The sequence below is a fragment of the Natator depressus genome, chromosome 2 (genome assembly GCF_965152275.1).
Source record: "Natator depressus isolate rNatDep1 chromosome 2, rNatDep2.hap1, whole genome shotgun sequence".
NCBI lineage: Eukaryota > Metazoa > Chordata > Testudines > Cheloniidae > Natator > Natator depressus.
Window position 1 is genome coordinate 158845211 of NC_134235.1, and position 17656 is coordinate 158862866.

Sequence of the window (17656 nt, forward strand, 5' to 3'; positions counted from 1 at the left end):
GGAGCGGAATTAAGCCTCTAAAACCAGGTATTTTCATTCAGGAACATGGCTACAACATTAATAATAATAATTATTGCAATCTGTAGCCAAGTGTGGCATCATAATCTTTTTGCTCCTATCTGTTCTGGAGCAAGTAGGCATAGATCTATCAGTATCATGGTTTTTCTTTTCAAACAGATCTTTAAAATGGAGCTCATGAAAGGGATTTGGATTTGCTCAGTCTATATTTTCTAAATTCCTTTAGAGTGGTATCAGTAAGAAAAATATTTTCAATTTAATGCTTTATCTCTTTGTGGTAAACACATAAGATCTATTATTTCTATTATGACTCAAGGAACACATTGATAGCAGACAGTCGTAATAAAAGAATGAATATAAGTTAAACATAATACATGCTATTATTTTGTAGCTCTAGCTAAGACAAATTAACATTTAATACACAGTTAAATAGTACATCAGCTCCTTTTATACTGAATTAAATTGTTAAGAAGAAAAAATCTTATTCCCCATAAGGCAAGGGTAGGCAAGTGGATAGATAAACAGATGAGAAACTGCATTGCTTCACTGGCTGTCTGACATACTCTGAATCATAAAGTGGGGTGAGAAGTATATAGAAATGTATGCATGCTGCATCACTCATGATTTGGGGCTCTGTTTCTATATCCCCAGTTTTCATTAAAAAAAGAAAGATGAAATGAAAAGAAAATGACATGACACTGTGGAGGAAGGGGGACGATGAGGATAGAACCCAAACTATTAGTAGAATTAATAAACAATATATTTTGCCAGATTTTTTTGTTATTTTTTGGGGGGGAGTGCAAATCCTTCAGTTTTTTCATTCCTAATTTTTGGTTACAATCAAAAGCTGTTTTTCATTCCTTTCTCCTCTTTCTTTTAAGTGTTAGTAAAGTTGTCAAATGTTAGACTCAAAATAATAAATTTTGATTTTGCTCTAGTTCTTGATGGGTAAGTGAAAGGGGAACTGATTCTCAATCTCACTTTTTGTATGTATAAAATAGTATGTGTGTGTGGTTATGATGTAATGGTTAGCCCTTAGGAAACTAGACAGTTTGACTAACTTCCCAAGGTTAAGAGCTATACTGTGGAGTTATGTGCAAGGATGAGGAAAAGCCAATGGCTACTGAGAGGTAACAAGAGCAAATCATGCCCAGTCCTGATTCGTCACAACCACTTTTCCCCCTTGCTCTGGGTTACTAACATAACTCACCTTCTCTTGCTCAAGGTTTCAGATTTGTGTATCAGGCTGGTAACTAGCAAGACGAGTGAAAGATCTTGTTGGAAGTGGAGTTCAAAGGTGGAGGAGCTAGCATTGAGCCAGGTAAGGCTGGCATGCAAGAGAAGGTGGGTAAAGGAGCTAAGCACTATCAGTCTATAGGTAGAGGTGGGTATTGTGAGATAGATGGGGATGACAAGGGAGTAGGGTGGCCACTGATGCATGCCCAAATACAGGACAGGGGCCCTTGGTTGTCTTCACCAGCTCCTGGTAACCCCTCCCCCAATCCACCAGCTGCTCCACAAAATGGCTTCCTCCATGTGTGATCCAGGACGAAACTACATCCGGTTTTACATCAGTAGTGGACAGGGGACAAACCAGACAGACAAAAATAGGACTGTTCAGCTTAAGACTTGGCAAATGGCTTGCCCACAAGGCAGTGATATGGAGGTTGGGAGCAGGACCAGAAAAGGGGAGAAAATTCTTGTTCCCTGAGTTTCATTTCAGAGGAAAAGTTGACTGAGAAGGGATTGATGATGAATAAAATCATCCTTGTCCTTGGAGTTTAAGTATCATAATGACACAAAATGGAGGCAGCACAATGAATGGCAGGTGAATGATTCATGAGTGCAGTTGAATTGATAGAACTACTGTAAATCACACTTTGTATGTCACTGTTTTCCATCAATGACACACCTAACTGCAAGATTTTAAAATGTATTCTAGAGCTGTGTAAATAATCTATTTTGGGGAGTTTACTGGCCAAACCGGAAAAAAATATATTTTTTTAATTTACGAGAAAAAAAATGTTTTTTGTTTTCTCAGCAAAACCAAAAAATGGAAAAAGAGTTTAATTTCGGGTTGAATGAAACATTTGTTTTTCCTGAAATGAAATGTTTTGTTTTGATTTCAGGCATTGTAATCACTTTTTTTATAAAAACGACAAGAAATTTGGAATTGCCATTCCGAGGAGGATATGGGGAGGTCGCCCCCCTCCCCCTTATTTCCCTTGTGATTAGAGCACTCACCTGGGATGCAGGAGATCTGGGTTTAAGTCCCCACTCTGATTCAGAGCAGGGCTTTGAACATGGGACATTGCAGGGAAGTGCCCTACCAATGGCTATGTTGTACTCTAGCATACCTTTCTCTCAATCCTTCCTGCTGAAGCTGTTCACTTTTTATAAATAATTCACTGGAGCAGGGACTGGAACTCAGGTGTTCCTCTTTCCAAGTTAGAGCCCTAAGCAATTAGGCTATAGAGTCATTCTGACCCTCTGACTCAATGAATATTTAATTATTTACACAAAGAGGAAGAATTTCAATAGGCGAGATTCAGAGTGACCTGTCCCAGAATAGCCAATAGCCCAGTATATGGGAGACCTCTGGAGCAGGGACTTGAACTCAGGTCTCATAGAATCACAGAATATCAGGGTTGGAAGGGACCTCAGCAGGTCATCTAGTCCAACCCCCTGCTCAAAGCAGGACCAATCCCCAACTAAAGCATCCCAGCCAGGGCTTTGTCAAGCCTGACCTGAAAAACTTCTAAGGAAGGAGATTCCACCACCTCCCTAGGTAACGCATTCCAGTGTTTCATCACCCGCCTAGTGAAAAAGTTTTTCCTAATATCCAACCTAAACCTCCTCACTGCAACTTGAGACCATTACTCCTCATTCTGTCATCTGCTACCACTGAGAACAGTCTAGATCCATCCTCTTTGGAACCCCCTTTCAGGTAGCTGAAAGCAGCTATCAAATCCCCCCTCATTCTTCTCTTCCACAGATTAAACAATTCCAGTTCCCTCAGCCTCTCCTCATAAGTCATGTGTTCCAGTCCCCTAATCATTTTTGTTACCCTCCGCTGGACGTTTTCCAATTTTTCCACATCCTCCTTGTAGTGTGGGGCCCAAAACTGGACACAGTAATCCAGATGAGGCCTCACGAATGTCAAATAGAGGGAACAATCACATCCCTCGATCTGCTGGCAATGCCCCTACTTATACATCCCAAAATGCCATTGGCCTTCTTGGCAACAACGGCACACTGTTGACTCATATCCAGCTTCTCGTCCACTGTAACCCCGAGGTCCTTTTCTGCAGAACTGCTGCCGAGCCATTTGGTCCCTAGTCTGCAGTGGTGCATGGGATTCTTCTGTCCTAAGTGCAGGGCTCTGGCCTTGGTGAATCCATGCTGACTGTTCCTGATCACTTTCCTCTCCTCTAAGTGCTTCAGAATTGATTCCTTGAGGACCTGCTCCATGATTTCTCCAGGGACTGAGGTGAGGCTGACTGGCCTGTAGTTCCCCGGATCCTCCTCCTTCTCTTTTTTAAAGATGGGCACTACATTAGCCTTTTTCCAGTTGTCCGGGACCTCCCCCGATCACCATGAGTTTTCAAAGATAATGGCCAATGGCTCTGCAATCACATCCACCAACTCCTTTAGCACTCTCGGATGCAGCGCATCTGGCCCCATGGACTTGTGCTCGTCCAGCTTTTCTAAATAGTCCCGAACTACTTCTTTCTCCACAGGGAGCTGGTCACCTCTCCCACTTCCCAGGTGAATAATGGAATGCTTCCCAGGGTTGTGATGCACTTCATTACCACCTATCTTTAGTGTTAGGAAGCCTTTTCTTCTGCCTGATGTGGGTCAGCTCTTCATCTCCACCAGGCACAGGCAACACAAAACACTCCCCTCCAGGCCTTGCTGTCGCACTTCAGATCAGCAATTGGCACACCTCAGTCCTCTAGCATCTTCATGGAGTGTCCAGCCCCTGTTCCACTAGACACTCATAGTATTCATAGGTTTGCTGCTTCCAAAGAAGCAGTACACCTCAGCTTACTGGGTTCCACCTCAGATCACTGTTCACCTAACACATAGCACTTAGCTATGTTTACCATGAAACAAAATATAAGTTTATTTAACAAATAATTCAAATAGTAGCAAGTTGAAGTACAAGAAACAAATAATTACATATGAAATAAAATCATAACATACTTTCTACAGATTAGACTTAATTGACTAGACTTCTCTCATGTTTTGTAGAGTAATGCTCACCCCAGATTCTTGCAGCACTTTACACCTAGGATGGCTGTGATCCTCCTTTCATGAGACAGACACTCTGTCAGCTTGCCCCCAGGGAAGAATTCAGTGTGTCTTTTTGCTGCCCAAGATAGATCAGTCCCATCCTTTGTCTTTATTCATAAAACAGGACAGATTTCTTTTTTGTAGATTTTGCAACCTCTCATTTCACAGCTGACTTAGTATGCAAATAGGCATACATTGTGAGACATGCAATACACCAGTGCTTCTCAACCAGGGGTATGCATACCCCTGGGTACGCAGAGGTCTTCCAGGGGTACATCAGGTCATATAGATATTTGCCTAGTTTTACAACAGGCTACATAAAAACCACTAGCAAAGTCAGCACAAACTAACATTTCATACAATGACTTGTTTGTACTGCACTATATACTATACACTGAACTGTAAGTACACTGTTTATATTCCAATTGATTTATTTTGTAATTATATGTTAAAATGAGAAAGTAAGCAATTTCTCAGTATCCTGCATCCGATGAAGTGAGCTGTAGCTCACGAAAGCTCATGCTCAAATAAATTGGTTAGTCTCTAAGGTGCCACAAGTACTCCTTTTCTTTTTGCGAATACAGACTAACACGGCTGTTACTCTGAAACTTCTCAGTAATAGTGTGCTGTGACACTTTTTTGTATTTTTATGTCTGATTTTGTAGGCAAGTAATTTTTAAGTGAGATGAAACTTGGTGGTAGGCAAGACAAATCAGACTCCTGAAAGGGGTATAGTAGTCTGGAAAGGTTGAGAGCCACTGCAATACACAGTGCACAAATGGCCAGATAGGGATTTAGGTGTCTGTTACCTCATGCCTGAAAGGAACATTTCAGAGGTATGTCACCTTCTGGTGACCTGCCTTAACATCAAGACCTTAAGAAGATAATTTGCAGTATAGATACATAAGTGCTTAAATATTATCTGTATATACATTTTGCTATGATTATCATGACTGGCTCTCAGTAGAGATCTCACATGCTACCATTTGGTGAATTACTATTAATCTATTTCACACCAGAGATCCCTGTAAAGTCTTATACACCTCCTGCCCATTGGCATCAAGGAATACCTGGGCTACAAGGGCCCTAACCACTAGGTCAGGGATTGGCAACCTCTGGTACGTGGCCCATCAAGGAAATCCGCTGGTGGGCTGGGCTGGTTTGTTTACCTGAAGTGTCCACAGGTTCGGCTGATCGCAGCTCCCACTGGCTGCGGTTCACTGTTCCAGGCCAATGGAGGCTGCAGGAAGCGGCATGAGCCGAGGCAAGTGCTGGCCGCTGATTCCCAGAGTCCCCATTGGCCTGGAATGGTGAACCGTGGCCACTGGGAGCTGCGATCGGCCGAACCTGTGGACGCTGCAGGTAAACAAACCAGCCCGGCCTGCCAGCAGCTTTCCCTGATGGGCAGCGTGCCAGAGGTTGCTGATCCCTGCACTAGGCTATTGGGTATTAAAGGTTGTGGGGCACCACTTTCTTTTTTCATGATGCTTTTGTGAATGGCACCTAAATCCCCTTGTGAATTTAGCTCAAAAAATTCTGGGGCCAAAACTATTCAACCAATTCATATTGAATTTGAAAGTAGTTTTAGGTTGGCTGAAACTGTCTTTTTTGGCAAATAAAATATTTGTCTGAAAAAAGTGCCCAGTTCTACTGTGCACAGACATGGATGTAGAGATCGGTCTGGACCCATTCTAGAAAAATTGAAAGGGGATCATAACAAGCCCCTTTCATTTTTAGACATAACAAAATTGAAGCAAGAAGAAATCAGGCAGGATTTTCCACTTTAAGTGCTCTTTATTTGAAGCACTGAAAAAGAACAGATATAGATGAAGAATGGAACCACATTAGGAATGCAGTGTAGGAAACTGCAAAAAGAAGGTAAAATAAGCTTGCAAAAGAGACCTTGAAAATGAATAAAAAATGAAAAGCTATTCAGAACCCCTGAAACAAAAAGATAACATTGCAAAGGCCAGTGATTGACTGAAACAGCATTATAAAGCAATAGATAAGGAAACCAAAAGATAAGAGAACTGGATCAATAAACAGGTAGAACAACTAGGAACTTCAGCGGCTAAAAGGTATGCGGAATATAAGCATGCAAAAGAGTGGCTGGAAATTTTGAAGGCAATTTTAGTGGCTGAAGATAGGAATGGATAGAAAATGAGAATGGAAAAGAGAAAACATATAGAAAATTGTTAACCAGAGTAGTTGAATTCTCAGAGAAATTGCCAATGATTTTGAGATGTTATTCAATGATACAGCCTTCCTCCATTTTAAGTATAGGGAATCTCATTCAAAATCTTTCAGAATGGAAGAAACTTTTAAGTGCAACTCCTTTTCCCCAGTGGCCCCAGTCATCACAATATCTGGGTTTCTTTATTATCTAAGTATCCATGTTGCTCATGATGACATCCAAAATGCAAAGTTGAAGACAAGGAAGTCTATATGATTTACTAAATGAAAATAAATTGAACAGTAGAGAGCACTTCTCAGGTGTGATTGTCCTAAACTTCAGATATGTATCTTCAGGTGCTCAGAGCAATAATTGAATCTTGAAGGGAAAGAAGAAATACCTAATATACTCCTGTAAGCAGAGTCAGGATGAGCTCCACCCTGACATCTGGTGGTGAGTTGTGGCAAGTTGTGGAAAAGAACTTCAGGGGCTGATCTCATTTGCATAGGCACACCCACCCTGCCTAGCATGAGCCCATAGCTGCCCAAATGGTCATTTTGGCTGCTGTGGGATTCCCAGTTTCTCTGTTATTGGGGCAGGAACAATAAATTGTTATTATCCTGATTATGTGAATCAAGGACAGTGGAACTGTACTTGGCCTTTTGTTATGATGGAGGGACTCGCCATCAACTAAGTAGCACTTGCTAAGCAAGGGACATAGGCTCCAAAAGTCAGTGAATTGAGAGAGGCTGAGGATAGGTATTAATATCTGGTCGTATGGGCCCCCTGATGAGGGACTTACATGATAATTTCACTTCCTCCTTTCTCCATGGTGGAATATCAGAGCTAATTTTGATTCTATTCGGAGTCTAGTTATAGGCTGCTGAGCTGAACTGAATTTGGGCCAATGGTGCACCAGCACTGAGGTTCCCCTGCTACAAGCTGAAATCACAAAAGACTTAAACTTACTAGGAGTTGAAATCATTGAGTGTTGTGTTAAGTAGTGGGGGAGTGTGAAGATATATTGCGGAGCAGTTTGCAGGATGGCTGGCAGAGCAGAGTGGTTCACGGGACGGCTGGAGCGGCTCATGGGACAGCTGGCAGAGCAGAGCAATTCGTGGGATGGCTGGTGGACCAGAGTGAAGCCCCATGGAGAGGTTGGGGCAATCGGCTTTGGACCATGTAAGGTGCCCCTTAACGCCCCCCTCCCATCTCCACCCAGGTTGGGAGGTAAAACTCTGCAGATAAACTTTCTAACTCTGGTGCTGCACTGACCAGGGACAGAGACTTTGGGTTGTTCGACTTTTGGGACTTTGGGTGACTTTGGGTTGCTGGACTCAAGAACCAAAGGGAAAGGTCACACCCCAATTTGCTTGGGATGGGATTTTTTTTTGGTCATGGATTGTATTATGAATCCTGTTGGTGGTGTTTCCTGAACATAATGCCACATTGTTTCTCTGTTATTAAAAGGCTTTTGCTACACTCAGACTCTGTGCTTGCGAGAGGGGAAGTATTGCCTCTTGGAGGCGCCCAGCGGGGGTGGTATATATTTGTCCCAGGTCACTGGGTGGGGGCTCGAGCCAGTTTTGCATTGTGTTATTGGAATGAAACCCCTAGATACTGAACCCGGCCCTTGTTGCTGCCAACTCTGATGGGCAGAAGGGTTACAGTCCTATGTCATATTGTGAAAGTGGAGACATTCTTCCACAACCAACTTCAGGGTCATGGTTGGCTGACTGAAAAAATGTCCTTATGCCCATAATGTTCTTTTATTATTATTATTATTTATTATTATTATTTTATTAAGAGAATATGTTTTAGAGACCGTTTCTATTTCTTTCTCTGTTTGTTTATTACCCATTTAATATAATAAGTTTAAGAAGGGATTTTCTTTTCTCAAATGTTACAGGCTTTAACTGCAAAGACCTGTAACTTCCCCCATGCATAGCCCCACCATTGCTTTCTCCACATACTTATCTCTCTGAGCCCTTCTCTCCCCTCTGTGTGGCCTTGTGCCATCTTCCCACTAAACTTTGAATGAGGAGCCTTAATGAATTTCTTAGTTCAGCTTACTATATTTAGGGCCACTTCATGAAACCGAGGTCTTGTTTGCATGAATGTCTTTATTCATGTAGATCTGTGTGGTTGTATACAAGTATGTCTTTATGTGCAACATGTACTTGCGCTGGAATTATCGATGGAACCCTGCACTGAAATGATCAGATAAGACAGAAAATTATATGAGCCCACACCCTTTCAAATAAGATTTTGCATTTACACACAAACTCAAATTACTTTGTGTGAATATGATGAGAGACTGAATGTAAAGTTTACTGTAAATATCCAATAAATCTTGGTTTATGGCTTTCTCTCTCCCTCAGACATGGAGGAACTCAGCTATTTTTAAAAGCTGAGGATGACTGTATAGACTGTATAGCCAGAATGTAATGCTTGTGTGGAAAATAAGCAAAGGAAATGGTTTAAAGTTTCCTAACCTGCTTTTCTCCTGATACCTTTCCGTACTCTTGGTGCTCTGTCTGAAATAATCAAAGCTCTGGTGAGCTTATTCAAACCTTCATCTATTATTAAATTTACAGTCATTCAGTCAACAGAAGCAATCTCTTTAATTTAGGTGATGAATCAAGTTGCTTGAATATCAAATTGTGTACAACAAATATTCACAGTGAAAACTTTCAAGAAATATATCAGCTAACATATAGTATAACTAAATATGAATTGATTGAAACAACAAATGCATTGTGGAAATCATGAGCTGGTTTATAGATAATTTGTGAATAGAAAAAAGAATAAATTGGTTTTTTTTAAAAAATTCAGGACAACTGCACCTGTATTCCCCCTCTAAAAGAGCACCCACTCTAGGCTTCTGGCCCCTCAGCCACCATCTCTCTTGGACCAAAACCAATCTCTCTCTTCTCCTAAACAGATTTCCTCCCCTCACCCCCAGGCTGCACAGTTCCCTGCACACTCTGTGATATTCCCAGCAAGCCAGACTACCTTACTAGGCCAGCACCTGTACTTCACTTTCTCTCCAGATGTTATGTACAGTGTATTCGCCTGAAGTTATAAGTGACCACACAGGTCTTTATTAGCAAGAACAGTTATTCATAAGATGACACATTACAGAGAAAACATTAAAAAAAATAAAAGAAACTATATGCACACTAAAAATCTTACCAGATGGCACCCCAACTCCAGTCTTGGACTCTGGTAGGTGTCATTCCTTCACAACACAAAACTGGGTTTTCTCTGTGCTTACAGGTCATAACTGTCACAGATTCAGGACCAGAACCACAGTGAATAATTCAATCTTTCCTTTATACAGCATGGACCTTTGATCAGGTGATAAGTAGACATCAGCTCACATCTCATGTCAAACCATCAAAAGGCTGGGTTTTGCCATAATTGAAGATGGGAAATGCACTTCCCGCCCCCCCCCCAATATTTCTCAGTAAAATCACTTAACATTTTTTGTTATAAAAGTCCATTCTTGTCTGGTACATTGTTCAATATAGTCCTTTGAACCCCAAGGTCTCCCATACGTCACATCCCCTCCCAGTGAGGTTACCTTCAATCCCAGCCCACAATCATACATAAACCATTCATTTAATATGATGGATCCCACAGATATTTAAACTGAATTCAGTAAGGGTCTCACAAGGATGTTGCAGGAAATTGTTATATCTGTCACAGTTTATATGACTAATCCATTTGGTACTGATTGTAAATATACTTGTACATTTTTTTCTTTCCTTAACTTTCAGGTACTCTACAAGGGAGAGACCACAATGAGGGGAAAAGCGAATGATGCCAACTACTAGCTCTTCTTCTGCCTGCATCTGAGGGGGGTCCCTGCGAGACAAGCACCCTGACCCTGGAGGCTTCTACCCAGGCCTGGGTCTTTACTTTCTGGGAATGTGGCCTGCATATCCCTGCTGATGAAAGCCAGTCATGGGAGAATGATCTGGTGTAAGAGATGTCTGTTGGTGGAGTCCTTCAGGAAGCAAGTAAGAGCTGCAGGAGGAGGTGGCTCATCTGTGTAGGATCTGGGAGCACAAGCACTTCATCAACAGGACACATATGGAAACATCTGGGATGTAGGATGATAGCTGACTACAGATGACTATGTTGACATCAGAAGAGAAAGGAGGGCCAGCTGCTCTACAGGTAGGAGACTGGCTGCTGGCCTCCTTGGACAGTAAACAATGCCCTACACAACACCCAAGTCCATTGCAGTCAAGAACCAGTATCCTGTGCTAGCAACAGGAGGAGAGGAGCAGACACAATAGCCATCCCCCCACAAGGCTGGGAGGCTCATGGTCATCACACCAAAGAGGAAGAGGTGTAGGGTACTGGTGGTCAAGGACTCCCTTTTGAGGGGGATGGAGGCATTCATCTGCCAACCTAACATGATGCTCTGGAGGTGTGCTGCCTACCCGGAGCTGATGTCTGAGATGTTACACAAAGATTGCCAATGCTCATCATGGGCATTAGTGATACTGCCAGGTATGACCCTAAGCAGATAAGAAGTGACTATAGGGGTCTGGGAGGAAGGGTGAAGGAGTTGGGGACACAGGTTGTGTTCTCATCCATCCTCCCTGTTGAAGGTAAGGGTCCAGGCAGGGATATGTGTATCTTGGAGATGAAAGCATGGCTGCACAGATGTTGTCAATGGGAGGGTTTTTGCTTCTTCAACCATGGGATGCTGTTCTTGGAAAGGCAGACCCCATTTTTTCTCACAAGTGGAAGAGCATCTTTGTGCACCAACTCACCAACCTAGTGAGTAAGGTTTTAAACTAAGTTCAAAGGGGGCAAGTGAGAAAAGCCCACAGGTAAGCATAAAAAAAGGCAACTTTAACAGAGGGGTAGATGTAAAATTACAATCTGATCATAGAGGCAACAAGAAGGAATCAGTGCGGGAATCTGCTCTACACCTTAGGTGTCTATACACAAATGCAAGGAGTATGGGGAATAAACAGAGAAATGAGCTAACACAGGACTAAATTGGCATCACAGACTTGGTGGGATAAATCTCATCACTAGAATAATGATATGGATGCATATAGCTTATTCAGGAAGGACAGGCAGTGAAAAAATGTGGGAGGTGTTGCATTATACATCAATATCTTGTTCTGAGGTCCAGAGGGAGGAGAGAGGCAGATCAGTTGAAAGTCTCTGAGTAAAGATAAGAGAGGGAAAATAGTGGTGGTGTCATGGTAGGGGTTAAAGTAGACCACAAAATCAGGAAGAGGAGGCATTTCTAGAACGAATAAAAGAAATATCCAAAACACAAGAGCTAGTAGTTATGGGGGACTTTAACTACCCAGACATCTGTTGGAAAAGTAATGTGGCAAAACACAAAATTTCCCAAAAGTTCTTGCAATGTATTGGGGCTAACTTTTTGTTTCAGAAAACGGAGGAAGTAACCAGAAGGACAGCTATTTCAGACTTGATTCTGACCAACAAGGAGGAATTGGTTTTGAATCTGAAAGTGGAAGACAATTTGAATGAAAGTGATGATGAAATGGTAAATTTCAAGACTCTAAGGAAAGGAAGGAAGGAGACAGCAGAATAAGGACAATGGACTTAAAAAAAAGCAGACTTGAACAAACTCAGAGAACTGTTAGGTTACATCCCACAAGAAGATAATATAAGGGATAAAGGAATTCAGGAGAGGGAGCAGTTTCTTAAGGAGACAATATTAAAGGCACAACTGCAAACTATCCTAAAGTGAAGGGAAGATGGGAAGAATAGTAAGAGGCTGATATGGCTCCATCAGGAGCTCTTTAATAACCTGAAAGTCAAAAAGGAATCCTACAAAACATAGAAACAGGGACTAAGTGCTAAGGAGGAATAAAAACATATAGCACAAGCATGTAGGGACAAAATCAGAAAGGCTGAGGCACAAAATGAATTACACTTAGCAAGGGACATAAAAGGCAGTAAGAAAAGATTCATTAGGAGGAAGGAAAGTGTAGGTCCTCTGCTTAGCAGGAAAGAAGAGCTGATAGCTAACAACAACAAGAAGGCTGATGTGTTTAATGCCTCCTTTGCTTCAGTCTACAAAATTAATATTAACAACAAAGGGGAAGGGGCATAAGACAAAATAGGGAAATAATGGGTTAAAGAATATTGAATTAAGTTAGATGTATTCAAGTTGGCAGGACCTGATTAAATTCATCCTTGGGTACTTCAGGGACTGTCTGAAGCTATCTGGGAAACATTAGTGATGATCTCAGAGAACTTCTGGAGGATGGGTGAGGTCCCAGAGGACTGGAGAACAGCAAACGTAGTACTTATCCTTAAAAAGGGGAATAAAGAGGACCAGGGAATTATAGACCAGTCACAACCTGACTTTGATACCTGGAAAGATATTGCGATGAAATGTTTAAAAAGTCAGTTTGTAAGCAGCTAGAGGATAATGGTGTTATGAACTAATACCCAGCATAGATTTATCATAAACAAATAATGCCACACCAACCTAATTTTGACAGGGTTTCTGGCCCACTGAATGGGGGAAGTGGTAGATATGATGTCAATTGGTTTTTGTAAGGCTTTTGACACAATCAGACATGACATTCTCCTAAGCAGACTAGGGAAATGTGGTTTAGATGAAATTACTATAAGATGGGTGCACAACTGATCTAAAGACCATACTCGAAGTGTAGTTATCAGTGGTTTTCTGTCAAACTGGGCAGGCTTATCTAGTGGGGTCCCACAGGGGTTAGTCCTGGATCTGGTACTATTCCATGTTTTCATTAATGACTTGGATAATGAACTGGAGAGTATGTTTATAAAATTGGTGGATGACACCAAGGTGGGAGGGATTGAAAGGACTTCGGTGGACATGATTAGGATTCAGGACAACCTTGACATATTGGAAAATTTGTCTGAAATCAACAAGATGTAATTCAATAAAGACAATGTACAAAGTATTCTATTTAGGAAGGAAAAATTGAATGCCCAACTATAAAATGAGGATAACTGGCTAGGTGGTAGTACTTTTGAAAAAGATCTGCAGGAAAGGGGGTTGTGGAACACAAATTGAATGAGTCAATAATGTGAAACGATGGCAAAAAAGGCTAATATCATTCTAGGGTGTATTAACAGGAGTGTCGTATGTAAGACACAGGAGGTAATTGTTCTGCTCTAGTTGGCACTGGAGAGGCCACAGCTGGAGTACTGTGTCCAGTTCTGGGCCCCACGCTTTAGGAAAGTTGCAAAGAATCCAGAAGAAAGCAACAAAAATGATAAAAGGTTTAGAAAACCTGACCTATGAGGGAAGTTTAACAAAACTGGACATGTTTAGTCCTGAGAAAAGAAGACAAAGGAGGGACCTGAAGACAGTCTTCAAATATGTTAAGGGCTGTGATAAAGAAGATGGAGATCTATTGTTCTCCATGTCACTGAAGGAAGGACAAGAAGTAATGGACTTAATCTGTAGCAAGGGAGATGTAGGTTAGATTATAGGAAAAAAATTCTAACTATTAGGGTAGTTAAATTTTTGCATAGGCTTCCAAAGGAAGTTGTGGAATCCCCATCATTTGGAGGTTTTTAATAACAGGCTAGATAAACATCTATCAGGGATGGTCTCGGTATACTTGATTCTGCCTCAGCACAGTGGTCTGGACTTGATGACATCTGGAAGTCCTTTCCAGCTCTACATTTCTATGATTCTCTGATTAAAGATTGTGAAACGCTTTGAGATCTGCTGATGGAAAAACCCTACATAAGAAATAGGTATTGTTGTCATTTTCACTGTAATCAGTAGAGGTATGAGGAAATGGGAAATAGGACTGTGTGAACCCAGTGAAGTTCAATTAACAAAGGGGCTCATGAACAGCATTTTGCAATTTGGTTTGCAGCCTTGGAAACTAAGTACTGCAGATTTGCCTGAAGGTTCAGATTAAATTTACCTAAAACCTCCTGAGAGAGAAACACTGGCAGCTGATCCCCTTCCTATCTCACTTTCTTTTCCTCAGCAAGTGCTGGGATTTCCTCCACCTTTGGGAAGAGTGTTTGGGGCAGGGACAGCTTCTGGTGCAGAGCAAGGGAAGCTGGAAGATACATTGTCAGGCTTCCTATCTGTGCCATCAGCCTCAATCCATATTCACTAAACTTTCTCAAGCATTGTGTAAGGCTTGTGAATACATTAAACCTTGGATCCAAAACTCAGTTTGAGCGGGTTTGCAGCTAGATGTGAATAATTCATACTGTGCCTAGGTTAAATAAGCAGAAGAGATTCCAGTGCACTCTGATAATGCTTACAAGATGCATATGAGGCAATATTCTTTGCTACCATGCTGAGACCATAAGTCTATGTTCGTTCATCAGTACATCTGTCATAGTTCCCTGATTTTCATATCACTTCCTTGACCACATACTACATGAATATATATTTGTTTTTCCTAGATTGACAGAGACTGCCTGAGATTTTTCTAGTGGTTATTATCCAGCAGAGCTAAAATAACCTGCATTTGTTAGCCCTGCTACAATGTTGTATCTTCATTGCTAATGCATTTATGCTAGAATCCTTAGACAGATTTTGAGGATCATTTGTCTGTATAGCAACATTTTCCTTTCTTATCCATTACCTAAAATACTCTAAAAAGTTTCAGGTTTTTACAACAGTAGCCTATGAAGACTTCATAGATGGAATTTCAATCAAGGTAAAATCATGAGATTTCTCACATCATTGATTTAAACAGCATTTTATATAGGATACACGGCCATCAGTGGTATGACCCCCAGCTGTCTCATAACTATTAGAATAAAGTGGTACTGCATGTTAACTCTTGTTAGAGAAAATAGAATTGTTGAAACTCCATGACCTGCATAGAACAACTGAATCCAGACATAATCTTGATGCATTCTTAAACAGATGACGACTAGCTATACAGGTAAGTTCGTGCATTTTTATACTATCGGTAATGATTTTTGAGATTTCATTGTAAATCAGTCCAGGAAACAATCCTTAAGCATGATGCACATCAGGGGTTTGATTACTCATGACTCCTACACATTTCTGAGCAAGCAGTGGAGTTGGTGGTGCTGCATAAGGATTAATAAATCTGCTGAAGAAATATATAGATGTAAATATCAAGAGTTGATTAACCTTAGTCAAATAATTCACCTGAACCAAATCCTATTTGTTCATATACTTGAGATCAAGAACCAAAGGAAGAACACTTCTTTCAGGTTCAGGGTGGTGTCTGTTTTGTTAAGCAGCTCTCATCAAAGTTAAATATGTAACTTCACTGCATTTTGATTTGATATTGTCCACTGCTGTGAAGAACGTAATAGGCAGCTTACATTTTTATAGCCATTGCCCCATTATAATATTTTATGTCTCCTAGCCTTTCCATTATTAGTTCTACTACATTTCTTTATTTTTCTTCTGTTTTCATTATGACATTTATTATGTATAGTTTTAGCATCCTAAACCCATTGGAGGATTTTGTCAGTTTCACCTTTATCTACAGCTCTAAAACACTTTTTTCACGCTAGTCCCTACTGCCACAAAGCTTTAAAATGTCATAACAGACATGCACTATAATATTTACTTCATGTTTAAACAGAGATTATTTGCACATGAATAATCTGTGTATAACAGGACAGTTAACTTTTGCATCCAGTCATCAGTACAACAGTTCAAAATATAAGACTCACTATTTAGCATGAATAAATTATAAAATATAAATGTACAATAACTGGGAATCTTTTGAGATGTTAGCCCATAAGAGGTAACCCAGGAGGAACCATGCTGCCAAGACTCCTCTAACCCATAGCTTCCTCTATTCAAGAGAAGAGCAGCATGTTTCTGAAGACTCTGCAGTACTGAGGAACAGAATCCAGCTGTTCTACTTTATCCTCTCCCCTTCCTCTTTTGCCCTGTCCAAAGCCAGAACCTCATGAAGCTTCTTCGATCTAAGATGGGATCCAGAGATGAAGGCTTCCCTCTGTGCGTGTGTGCATAGGAGAGCATGAGGGCCCAAGTTAGGTAGTTGGTTATCAGAATTCCAGGTAATACGTTGACTAGTGCACCGTTTTGTGTCTGGCAGTAGAGCATGTAAACAATATGCTTAAACACTGACCATAAGCCAATTCTGTTCTCATTTACACTGATATAAATCTGGAGTAACTTGATGGAGGTGGATATCCGTAAAGCAACAGTTACTTCTGACTGACCCCAGAGTAACTGAGAGCAGATTCTGCCCCAGCTCTGAAGGATACTTTCTGTGGGGCAGTGCTCAGAGTGAGGCAGGTTCAGACTGGGAAAGGGTTAGGTCACAGGATCAACCATTACAAAGATCCTTCAATCCTTTGGTCTGTGCTTACACAAGCATACATGTTGTGGTTTCAGTAGCCAGAAGGAAAGGATTCCGACTAGCCCACCCCATCCTTTTTTGAGGAGGGGGGGCACCAAAATTGGGGCCCATTATCTAGTCCCAAAGATCAGTCTTGTGCTGAACCTGAGCACTTGTGCAAAGTAACATCCATGCTCCTTCCTCACCCTCCTCAGACTGTGGTAACTCACTCTCTCACATGGATTAAACATGCTAGAGAATCCTATCCATACTGTTAAATCAGACAGGATTACACATAGGGTCCATTCAAACAGCTGGGATCAACTAGAATGGTTATTATGGGCTAGATTGGAACAAGTCCAGCATACAAGAAGCTATGGACAATCTTGAAAACTGGAGTAATAGAAACAGAATGAAATTTAATAGTTCAAAGTGAAAGCCCATGCATTTAGGGACTAACACTAAAATTTCTTGCTATAAGACAGGGATTTATTAGTTGGAAGCGACAGAGGAGGAGAAGAGATCTAGGAGTATTGGTCAATCACAGGATGACTATGTGATGCGGCAGTGAAAAAGGCTAACACAATCCTAGGATGCATCAGGTGAGGTATTTCCAGTAGACAGAAGGATGTGTCATTACCATCATTCAAGACACTGGTGAGATGTCATCTGGAATACTGTGTGCAGTTCTGGTCTCCCATGTTTAGGAAAGATGAATTCAAACTGGAACAAGTGCAGAGAAGGGCTGCTAGGATGATTAGAGGAATGGAAAACCTACCATATGAGAGGAGACTTAACAAGCTTGGCTTGTGGGGAGATATGATTGCTCTCTATGAATACATTA